The sequence below is a fragment of the Triturus cristatus genome, chromosome 9, assembly GCF_964204655.1.
Source record: "Triturus cristatus chromosome 9, aTriCri1.1, whole genome shotgun sequence".
Classification (NCBI taxonomy): Eukaryota; Metazoa; Chordata; class Amphibia; order Caudata; family Salamandridae; genus Triturus; species Triturus cristatus.
In genome coordinates, this window is record NC_140592.1 from 1,049,680,750 (window position 1) to 1,049,693,682 (window position 12,933).

Genomic DNA, 12,933 nt, shown 5'->3' on the forward strand with positions numbered 1-12,933 from the left:
ACCTGATTAGAACTGTAATTCCTATCTGTCAGCATTCACAACACAGACCAGTCCCAGAGGTGGTGAGGGACCAGTTGGAGAGAGGAAAAGTTACCCACAGATATGGCCAAATGATCAAGCATATCAGGAAGGGGACGGCTCCAGCCCTTCTTACTGTGCGAGGGGGAGGAGGGTTTGGCTACACTACCAAGACCCCAGAGGCCAAAGTGTGGGTAGAATCCTCAAATCATTCCCCAGACCCGGCAGAGACCATTGCATACTTCGTTTTCGTGTGGGCTTGTGTGGGGAAACAATACCTTCAGCTGTGTTATTTTTTGTGCTATCCAGAAAGGCATTTGCTCCCGTCTAGTGGGCATTCTTCCCATAATCGTGTTCAGCGTTTGTGGGGTGATTTTCGTTGCAGTCCTTTGCAGTTGACCAGCTTGAGTGACCCTTGTAGATTGAATTGTAAGTGTTTGCATTACGAACTGTGTAAGATTTCTGTATACTTTTACTATCTCTCTGTAAAGTGTATATAAGTCTGCTGCTTGCAATGTATCAATCTTGGATGCGGTGTGTAAGCAGCTAAGACCGCCCAGGTCGCTCCTTCTCTGCTGAGCGGAAGGAAGGCGCCTTTAAACCAATTCATATGCTCGTGGTAAATTAACGGGACTTCTATGTCCTCGTATGGAGAGTATTCTTCAGGTGTCTCATCTGGAATGTAAGTATGAAACAAATGTGTGCGTGCATCTGCAGGTGGAAGTTTAACCCAAGAATAGAATACTTCTGTCCTGAATGCCTCGTGTGCCTCAATAACGAAGGTAATAGTCCCACCCAATGATGGGACGCCATAATCTACTAATTTCATAGTAAAGGCATGTCTCCAATTTTCTGAAATGTTAAGAGCACTTTCCTGCCCAGCTTCCTCCGCACTAGCACCACTCGTACCAGCGTCTCCAGTCTGAGACATTATGGGAGGAAATATCTAAGAAAAAGAGATAATATTTTGCACAATGCGGGGAACAATAATCCTTCAAACTTGAACAAACCTACAGCCAATACATAGGCTATAGCTACTCAGCTGTGGTGGATTTTCCCTTCCCCCCTCTGACAAAGCACGGTGGAACTGACCGTTAAATAAGAACCAAACCAACATTGGCTGCGCCATGTCATGTAGTTTCTACAAATCTATATACGATCTGCGCGTTTAGACAACATAAACTACGGGATCGGTGTCCAGACTGGTTCCAGACACCCCCAAAGGATATGTTAGCCTTTAGACCAGCTAGCTCACAGTGCCACCATAAGCCCTCTAACCTTACCAAGGAGCGAATGTTTTCTGGAAACTATCGTACATGAGAACCCTTGATCCTTCAGGGATCATGGAAACAGTACAGAACTTTTCGCTCAGTTAAAACGTGCTCACTTGGTTTTAGAGAGATACACAGAATAAACGATGGGGACGTTTAAAATAAGCATTTATTGAACCAGTGTCATTCTAGTAAAAACATGTTTGCTGCGACAGTCATTAGACATGAGCCGATGTATCGGATTACAAGCACCAACAGAATAAATAAAAGGTAGAATTCTACCATGGGGCTAAAACAGTCATATATATGCAGGCATAGAGATACATTACAGTAATCAAATGTACTCATACGATGCAAACCCTACCTAAGTGTACATAAGTGTACCTAACATGTATGTGGGTGTAAAGCCAAGAATCCCCTAGGAAAGAGCCAACCCCACTACCTGATGGGAGAGAACGAAGGACCACATATTGGTCTCGAGTTGAACACCCCACAAGGGATGTCAGACCACTGCGTACTGGAGCTTATACAGGCTGGTACCCCAGCGTCTTGTGTCAAGGTGGAAGCTTCTCCTCTTCTATCTAGTGTTGGTATGGTCTTTTATACCATAAAGATAACCTCAGGGTTCCTTACATAATCAATATGTTGTGAGTGTGATTATGCAAATGAGCCTAGAACAATACCTATGATTATGCTAAGAAGTTCTTTCGCCCTAGGATGAAGATGACCATAACTTTTAAACAGAGTATGTTCATGCTGTTCGGTGTGTCATATGCAGGGACATTTCTAAGAATCCAAATGCATAATAAATGAGGCTACTTTCAAGAAAACCAATCGACATCTATTAAGTACATGCTTGGGTAAAAGGTCAGTGCTTACAACTGTGATGCAAGGTAGGACAAATGTAGGTGAAAGGTTGTGTAGCTACCTAGGCCTAGTTTGGTGTACATTGGGGTTCATAACACTTCTAAGACCAGACACTCCTAGTGTCCAAAGACGTTCTGGGTTTCTAATATAAGACCTTGAACTTAGATATCATAACAGTATACCTTATTGTTACTGTAATTAAAATATAGCCCACTTAAGGGTACATATGACCTCTGACGTGCCTCCTAGTTCACTAATAGGATTGTCTTCAGGGAGGAGGCAGGAATATTTCTCAGTTCATGTTTAAAAACTCTCACTTTTAACATATATATTACTGAAACACTATGTGGTACAAGAACTGTCCTTTAAAGACAGCACATTTCCATTGAAATAGCCACAAACTTCCTCCATGACATGCAGTTTTACCGATTAGACTCTATAGCGTACAACCAATAAGGTGTAGAAATCAGGTTTCAGCAAATATGTATCATTTGCACATCACCAAGTAAAGTGTGTTTGCTAGTTTTGATCCTATTCAAATCTTTGTTTCCATCAACAATTCCAAAAATTTCAAAAGTGTTTTCCTAACTACTGAAATATATTTTGAAATATTTGTACAGTTCATTTACAAGCTGTTTAATTGTACATTAGAAACAAATTACATCCTACAGCCTTTTATTTTACACTCTCAGTACCCCAGCACACTTGTCAGCCAGTTCACTATACTGTTCTGTCTCAGGCTGCAAAGTTAGAAGATTTTGTAAACATCAAATAAGCAGCAATTTGTAAGAAGATATAAGCTGACATTTGACCTCTGTCTTTCAACGCACACCAAATGTGACAAGATGAAAACAAGATTTAAGGGAATCTTTATTGCTGATTCACTTCCAAAACACCTGTTCTTAGTCAGGAGCTCTATCTCCAGAACAGGCAAGTAGGCCCTAAAAATAGCTGCTCTATCAAATCTGACTCACCATAGCGAGTGGGTGAGTAGATTCCTCGAGGCCTGAACATGACAAAAGAGATCACTCTCAGCAATGGCTACTATTCCTCAATCAAGCAACTACCTATTGCAATAGTACCTTTGTTATATATGCAATTAAATTATATAGGTAGCACTGTAAGTGCACTGAAGAGCCATATACAGGTGCAATATCGGAATATTCATAAGGAACATGAACATAACAGGAATTTTGAGTTCCTAGGAGTTGACTATACCCCACACCCCACTTGAGGGGAGGCAACATAATATTGAAACTAAGGCAGAAGGAAAGTTAATGGATCCTGTAGGAAGGTAGGATCTGACTGCATGGCATGGCCACCCCCACTTTTTGCCTGGTGTTTTGCTGATTTTTGAATAGTCTGACTAGGATCCTGCTAATCAGGACCCCAGTCTATCTGCTTTCTCCCTAAAATTGATGTATGTACTTTGGTACACTCCATATTGGATACTAGGGTACCCTTATAAGTCCCTAGTATATGGTACCCATGTACCCAGGGCATAGGTACCACAGAGGCCTCCCATGGGCTGAAGCATGCATTATGCCACCCATGAGAGGCCCTGCAAAATGGAACTACAGGTCTGCTACTGCAACCTGTGTAAGCTGGTGCTTGCACCACTTAATTTAGATATAGGTTCACTATATCTAATGGTCACTACACTTAAAACTTATAGGTCTCCCCTATAGCAGGCCTTATCAATCCTGAAGGCAGGGTGCTGGGTTTTAGGTGAGAGGGTGCCCCTGCATGAGCAGAGCCTCTCTGCAGACTTCGGAGACCATTCTCCCAGGTTGTCTGTGACTCAGCCGGACATATAGGTGGAGGTGCATTATAACCTCGCGGTAAATGCTATCTCGAAAACGGTTGCATAGAAACATATTGTGTTTGGTATCAAACACCTTGGAATCATACCACCACATCGGTAACCGTATGATTTCACCCTTCTGAAGTGAGCTTCGTGGGGTCACTGGTCTATCCGGTGCCAGCCTTCTTGACCCGGACAGCACAAAATGGATGCTGCCGAACAGAGACACATTCCTGCCCTCCTGCTGCTAAGCCAAGCTCGAGCAGAGGAAGGCAGCACAATAGATATCCTGTCACAGGGAGGTGTGACCACCTCCCAGACAGGATTTAGTGTGTTGGGGCTGGGTGGGTGAACGCTGAGAGTGCCTGAGACTCTGCACCTGGGGCACATTTGGTGTCCCTGTGCATAGTCGAGTTCAAACCAGTTCTGGGAGCCATTGGCTCCTGCTCTGGTGCGAAACTGGACAAAGAACATGGGAGTAACCTCCCCTCTCTCCTGCCCCTTCCCTAGGAGGGCCTCTGAATCTGTCCAACCCTCTCCAGTGGGTACAAAAGGGCTAACCTGGCTGTAAGACTTCAGATTTTACGTGGACAAGATTCTAAAAGAAGAAACCACTGACCTTCGACCGTCTGGACACTCTGGACTTTGCTGGACTTCGACTGGGCTTGACTTTGTCCCCCTTTCCGTCCAAAGCTTTGTCTGTGCCCTTGCTCCATAGAGGCTCCATGCAGGACCTGTGGTGCACTAAGGACAACTGAAGAATCTCCGTTGGGTTGAAGGAGTCACTCCCCTGTATTCGCAGGCACCTCAATGCAATTGACTGGTTTGCTGCTCCAGCGGACTCCAACAATTTCAGCAACACAGAAGGTGGGTTACAAAGGTGCCTGAGGTTGATCTGCCCTCTCAGCAAGTTTGAGGCCAGTATCACTCCTGGGGACTGCATAACCCGAACCCTTGTGCATCGCGTCCATTTGCAGTTGCATATGCTTGTTGGCGGTTCCCGAGCTTGTGCATTGGACTCCATGTAGTCCTGACCCTGAGCAGTATTTGCACCACAGAACTCCGGCCTCCTTGCACCGATTGCTCCGTGGGCTGGTACTTTGCAATATTGCTGGAGGTCCCCTCACGACTCCTGGTCATTCGGCCTGTGGGTCCTCACAAAGGGTCATCTTGATTTCTGTTGGGCTTCCCTGGTTGCTCCAGATGTTCCCTGACTCCCCATTGCTTGGTGAGTCCCCTGGACCTTGCTGGTCTACACCGTAACCTGCTTTACCTTCCTTCGTAGGTTGCTTTTGCCAAGGCTTGTTAGTGCTCCAGCCGGACAACAACCCCTCAGCACTCGACATCCTTCTTGGGACAGCTTGCATCTGGCTCCAGGTCATTGTCGACCTCTCCTGGTCCTGGTGGCTGCAGAGTCAAGCATTCCTTCTTCGCACCTGAAGATCCCGACATCGTGGGCATTCGTCTCCCGAGCCCCTGGTCACTCTGAAGTGACCCAGACTCTGTCCCCTCTGCTTTCAGGTTCCTTCCTTCCAATCAATTAATCAATCAATCAATAATTTGTAGAGCGCACTACTCACCCTTGAGGGTCTCAAGGCGCTGAGGAGGGGGGGAGGCAGCTACTGGTCAAACAGCCAGGTCTTGAGGTGTCTCCTGAAGGTCAGCAGGTCTTGGGTCTGACGAAGGTGGGCGGGGAGGATGTTCCATGTCTTTGCGGCGAGGTGGGAGAATGATCTGCCACCGGTGGTCGTTCGGCAGATGCGTGGGACGGTGACGAGGGCGAGGTCGGCGGAGCGAATCTGGCGGTTCGGGGTGTAGAAGGACATTCGTTCGTTGAGGTATGCAGGTCCGGCGTTGTGGAGTGTTTTGTGAGCGTGGGTGAGGAGTTTGAAGGTGATCCTCTTGTTGACCAGGAGCCAGTGTAGATTTCTTAGGTGGGCGATGATGTAGCTGTGGTGTTCTGTATGCATTGGAGTCTCAGAATCGAGGCTTGGATTTCACCAGACCCTTTTCACCTTCACTGCAGCAGTACCTTTTCACAGCCCTCCATCGAGAACGACGGCGGTTTCCGACACCATTCCAGACCTATGCACCCGGCTCCTCTGGGATAGGTAACTCGGGTACTACGGTATCCACAGGTGGGGTGGCTCTCCAACCTCTTAAGTTCCAAAGGGTTTGTTCAAAGTCCTCCTAGAAGGGTCCTCAAACTTTAAAATTGCAACTGCGACTTCCCCAATGAATTGTATAGGTATAGGTTGTGTTACCTCCGTGGGGTCCCTATCTACTAACCTTGGGTGGTTCCGTGGGGTCCCATCGATTCTACATGCTTCAGACCTTGTCTTGACTCAAGTCGTGATTGTTATACCTCTCTTTTAGTATATGGTTTGGTCTCCCCCCTGGAGCCCACTGTGTATTGTGCTACTTACTACTGTTCTATTGATCTCGTATTGTGTGCTTTGTGTTCTATCCTCATGTAGAGGATAGTAGAGAGTTTTATAGTAATAAATACATATTTTTATATAACTACTGTGTGGTTCTCCTTCATTTAATTAATACAGGAGGAGATATTCTGGTAAAACACGCTGCTTTATATCCTTCAAGATTAAGCCTGCAGGCTGCTCTCCACAGCTACAGCTAGGATAGCTTTCTAAAGGTTATCTTTGACCTCATACATCATAAGGGTCGTTTGGACCGGTGCAAGGTGCCCACTTTAATTAGTGGGCATCATATACCAGACCATCTTCTCACAGATCCTGCGAACAGAATTGGTCAATAGAGGCTTAAACCAAGATGCAGAAATGCATTACTGGCTTCTTTAGAACAGAAGCTAATTTAAGTCATTATACAGAAACCTCTATGCCTTCATGTTACATTGGTTAATTGCATTGACATGGTAGTGTTTATCATAATACTAATTGGAAAGCCTTGGGATCAAGACATCCTACTAAATATTTTATGATTGTAACCATAAAATCAACCCACATGCCTTCCTACCCTGCTTAGTTCCAATATATAACGAAGCATAAAAGTATTATGGTTCACGACATGCTTTCTGAGTTACCCTCACATGCACTATTAAAAACTATAGACACAATAAGTTGCACTTAGATTCAGTGCTAAACAGTCTGTCTTGATGAGTTGCCAGTAAGATAATGTGAAAACTAATGTACCCAACTTGCTTGTTTGCTCTTACTATGTACAGATTTACGAATGAAACATGTTTTCCTGATTTTTTGTCAATCCAAAAATGTTTTATTCAGAAATTGTATACTACAATGACATACAGAATAATCTATTCTTACTAAGATATAACATTAGCATGATGAATTATCAGCAAGATATTGTGTATATCTCTGGGCATTAGGTAGTCTTTTGTCTGCTTCAAGTATGTACAGAAGTACAAATGAAACATGTTTCCCTTATTTCTTTATTAGTCCAAACAATATGTTCTTATCAGTAAATGTATACTGCAACAACATGCAGAATTAGTGACATTTATTTCATGACAAGTAAGTACATTTTATTGTTTAGTTAATTAAAACCTTAACAATTTTGGCATAAAAGAAACAAGATAAACATGGCTTCATAAATTAAAGCAAGACTTAGTTATCACATTCTCCAATCTTAGTCATTACAGAGGTGGCCAAGTAATATTCGTAATTTAAAAGCGTAAAGTGCTTAAGTAGGGGGGCGTGGCCTGGCGCTCGGCAAGCTGGAACCGTTAGCGTGCAAAATACGGCAATGCCACAGAGCGGCTGCTCTTAATTTCAATCATCGTCCAGTCGGCATTTCTATGTACGCGGACGATATGGTTCTTTTCATCCAGGATCCTCAAATACATCTGTCTCCGATCATACGAGAATATATCAAATTTGGCCTCTTCTCTGGACTCCTCATTAATTGGGATAAATCGGTTATTATTCCATTGACACCGATTACAACTCAGCCTCAGCTTGAATATCCGTTAATGTGGTCCGCGGACCCGGTTAAATATCTTGGGATCTGGGTACATCGCGACCCTGTCGCGGTGATAAAGGAAAACTACGGTCCAGCCTATAGCACTCTGGTGCAGCAGGTGGACAGGTGGTCCCAACTCCCGTTGTCCTTTGCAGACCGGATTGCAGTCATTAAAATGATTATCCTCCTGCGTTTTTTATACTTGTTCTGCAACATTCCAATTAAACTTACTAAGCACTTTTTTAAAACAGTTCAAACACAGCTATTGCGATTGGTGTAGAGGGGTAAACAGCCCAGAATAAGTTGGCATATCTTGTCGCTCGGATATGAAAAGGGGGGGTTTGCTGCTCCTGACTTTTTTATCTACTATTTGTGTGCACAGGCACAATATGTCTACTATTGGTTCCGAACACATGATTATATTCCGCACTTGGCGGTAGAGGACGGTGATGCGCACCCCGTGCCGCTGGGGGGCATCCTGACGCACACTCGTCGCAATACGCCTCGATCTGAAATCAACACCATTGATACCACTATCGCGGCCTGGCAGGCGATAGGCAAGCGCGCACATAAACTCCCTCTGTATGCTCCTGCGCTGCCCCTGGCTGGCCACGCGGCCTTGTCTGTCGCATGGGAAAAAGGGTCTCTAACGGCTTTAAAGAAGGTTGGCATCACACACATGGGTGATCTATTTCAGGGGGGCAGATATGTTACCGAAGAGGACTTAGCATACATCCAGAACCCTACATTTTTATTCCAATACACCTGTCACCGCCTGAAGCGTGCGTTGAGGGATCATTACCCTGACTTTCCTGCCGAACCTGCTGCACTTCTATCACTCCAACTCCTGCTGGTAGCCCCCTCCAAGAAGCTAATTACCAAGTTATACAGGGGGGTGCACGCTGAGATGATTTCTGGGCCGGATCGCAGTCTAGAGCGCTGGAACACATTCATAGCCCCTCAGATCACTATGAAAGAATGGGAACAAATTTGCAAATTAATGGGCCGCCTCACACCAAATGGTAACTTACGTATAATCCATTTTAACTGTATCCACCAAATGTATCATTCCCCTGTCAAATTGTATAAAATGGGCCTAAGAGATTCTGATAAATGTAAGCGCTGTGGCTCAGGGAATGCTGATTTTATCCACCTCGCTTGGCAGTGTGCCCCTGATTTTTTACTTTTGGGAGGGTGTTGTCGCACGCCTACTTGCTATGACTGGTATTGCTTGGGGGGTACGCCCCTGAAATGTCTCCTCGGCTTTGTTCCTCAGGCCAAGGCCAGTGTAGGCAGGCACTTCTGCTTGCCAAGAGGCGGATCATGTTTACCTGGGACAGTAGGTTTGGCCCGAAGCTTGCCGACTGGATGAAAGACTTGATCTATTGCCGGGAGCAATTAGACTTATATGCAGAGGAACTGCCGAGCACATCTAGGCCAAAGGACATTTGGACCCCTCTCAGAGACTATTTGCTAAGCCAGACTCCTGCTGACAATGAGTAATGTTGGCAGCCGATCCATGCTGTTGTGTCATCGCCTGTGCCAAATGTACTGGTATTGCGCCACTGATGCGTGACTGCATCACCATGTTTATTGTGGTTTCTGATCGCTATTGTGCCCTTTTCTTTCACAATGTTTTCTTTTGGATATATTTTTTGTTTTTTGCATTATTGTTTTTTAATGGTTTTAGAGTATAATGATTCTGACACCAATATGCTGTATGGTACTGTAAACCTTAATAAACAAATTTAATTTTTTATTTTTTTAAAGTGCTTAAGTAGTAGGTACTAAAAAAACAGGTTTTATTCTTAGGTTGAGACATGGTTACATATCACACATAGATTGGTTGAATAGATTGGTTGAATGTGCAAAATATTCCCGATAAACACTTTGTCTAACATTAGTCGTAACAGAAGGGATCAAGTGATATTTGTAGTTTAAAAGCATAAAGAGCATAGGGTGGCCAGAGCTGGAAAACTAAAGCTTCATTCTTACTTCGAGACATATAAAGATTTTATCCAAAAACAGTTCTGATGAGCAAAAAGATCAAAGATAGAGACATAATAAATTCTAGTTCTAAAATTAGGTTAAATGTCCAAAAAAGGCCAATAACTCTTCCTACTGTAAGAGCATGAAGTGCGTTGTGCTAGCTAAGCTGTCCCTCAGACTTCATTCTTAATTTGTGAAAAGAGCAAGTTAAGCGTGGACTTCATTCATGTTATTTGTACATTCATTAAATCTGTACTTTACATGTAGCTTTTTGCCTGCTCTAATTTAACGCTAAGGTGTTAATAAATAAAATCAATGTTCCTGCTGGGCTATGGCTTTCAAAGCCAAAGCATGAAGTTTGAGGTATTTTACAAATGTGCAGCTCATTTGGGCATCTGACAGGTCTAGCCCTTGTATGATAACTGCTCTACATGTCCTTGTTCCTCTAGCAATGAAGGCTTTTCTTAATAAGGTGACACGTGCTGTACATAGATAGGGGCATATACAGACTAGGGGGCATATGTATCAACATCACCATTTGCGATTCTCAAATAGCGATTTTTAAAGAATCGCTATTTGAGAATTGCAAAACGGGATGTATTTAAAAAATTGCAAACTTTTTGCGATTTCTTAAAATTCCTTAATTGCGATTAGCAAATTGCGAAATCGCAATTAAGGAATACCTGCCCATTCATTTCTATGGGCCAGGAGACCCATAGGAATGAATGGGAAGTAATTCTCAAATAGCGAATTCGCAATTTGCTAATCGCTATTTGAGAATAATTTCAAAGGTGCAAGGGTGTCATGATGACACCCTGATGCACCCCTGAAATGAGCATGTGTGTGCATATGGCGCACATACATGCCCTAAGGGCATGTATGAGCGTCACGTGGCACTTTGCAAAATTAAAAATAGTGCATTTTGAAAGGAAATCGCAAATTACCACCAACTGGAAGTTGGTGGTAATTTGCGATTTCTTAAGGATAATTCGCACAACTTGGGTGCTTTTTACATTTCATTTAAGAAATCGCAGTTTGCGATTTCTTAAATGCTTACGCAAAATTAAGAAATCGCTAAATTAGCAATTCCTTAATTTTGCGATGGGATTTTGCCTAATACATCCCGTTTTGCGAATTTTTAATCGCAAACGCTGTATTTTGCGAATCGCAGCGTTTGCGATTAAAAATTTGCTTCATACATATGCCCCTAGGTGAATAAAATCCTCTTTTTTGCTGCCACAAAGTCTGCATGCTGTAGGCCTGTTTTGCTTCCAGCTTGGTTGGTCCGCTGTTGGCGCTAGCTGACCAAAGCGAAGTGCCATCAGTTGTTTTTTAGGTGTACCAGAAATATAAGGTTTAAGTAAGTTGCTGGTATTAAGATCTTATCGTTTTTAATCACCATCCAGGCGTGTGATCTGTGGCTAAAGCTGTTTTTATCGAGCAGCATTGAGTGGAATTTTGCAGCTTTGTTTATAACGTATTTGAAGATTGTAAAAGATAGATTCTTGTTCCATAGCTCAGCTGTGATTGTGGTAGTTAGAGCTTTGAAAAGATATTGGTTGTATGTAGATTCTTTTATCATTTTCAACTTTTGATCACAGAGCCTTCTTGAGTGGGGAGTGTACTGAGTTTAGTTTTATTTTGTACCAACATTCTATTGTGGTGTACATACTCTCTATTGTTTCATTTATTAGCCCCTATTCCAAACGGACCTGTGACAGTGATGCTGTCTGATGTAGTTGAGCGACCCGTTTATAGGCCGTGTCTTGCAACTTATCTAATAGTGCAGTCCTTTCCGTGTAAAATGGTGCCGGCGTAAGTTGTCATTGGTAACAGATTTGCCGCAATTACGGATAGCAGTGGTTTGTAAGATGGACCCTTCCATTTTTTGCCCAGTGTTCTAAAAGCCAAAGTGAGTGGGCGCTGCTTCTTTGTGACATGTAGTTTTTCTGTTTCTGATGGTTAAATCTGTTTTCAATGTAAGCTTCCACGTGTTTGTAGCTGATTACTTATTCCAGCAGTTGCTGATCACCATGGTTTGGGTTTTGGATGTGTTCATTTCTAGTTTGTTAGCAGTAACATACTCATGCACTTCAATAAGTGACCTCCGGAGACCAACTTTAGTTAAACTCATTACTACCGCGTCTTCTTCATATGAAAGATAAGATAAAGACAGTTTTCCAAGGTGTGGCAGGTGGCAGTTGATCTGATTAAGCCGTGTTGGTAGCTCAGACATAAACAGGTTGAAAATATGTGGCGCCAGTACACATCCCTGTTTCAGACCCAAATTTGCAATCAACTTTCTTGAAATCCTGAAGCCATCACCCAACTTCTCTCTTATCCATGTATGGGAGTAAAATAACATTATTCCTTGTAGTATTCTTTTGGGGATATTCCAGGTTCTTAATTTTCGCCAGAGGTTGTGACGGCCTACGCTATTGAAGGCCGCTTTTAGGTCTATAAAGCAGAGATGTCATTTTTGCTTTTTTTCCCTTGCACTTTTGTGCTATTAGTTAGAGTGCTAATATGTTTGCAATTATTTCGGTCCCTTTTCTGAAGCCAGTCTGATTGATCGGGATCAAGTTGTACTTGTCGCACCAGTTAATGAGGTCTGCTAGGATCAGAGACGCATAGCACTTTGCTTCAACATCCTGTAGCACTATGAGTTTGTAGTTTGCTGTGGTCGTTCTGTCTCCGCCTTTGTAGATTGGTATGATAATTGAGCTTTACCAACTGGGTGGCACATAGCTGAATAGTTCTACTTCTTTAAATAGAGTAGATAAGCAGTTACTCCAAAAGGTTGGATCGTGTTTAAATATTGCCTGGGGAATGCCGTTAGGCCTTGGTGCTCCATCCCTTCTGCCTTTGTGTATTATGTTGGTTATTTCTTCTGCTGAGTAAAACAGTGGTTTTGTTTGGTTTGCCTGGGGGGCACTATTTCTTTCATTGCCTGTTGCTGGGCTTTATTGTTGTTTTAGTCGTCGTCACCTGGTCTTGAGGGTTGGTACTGTCTGATTGCATGGAGGC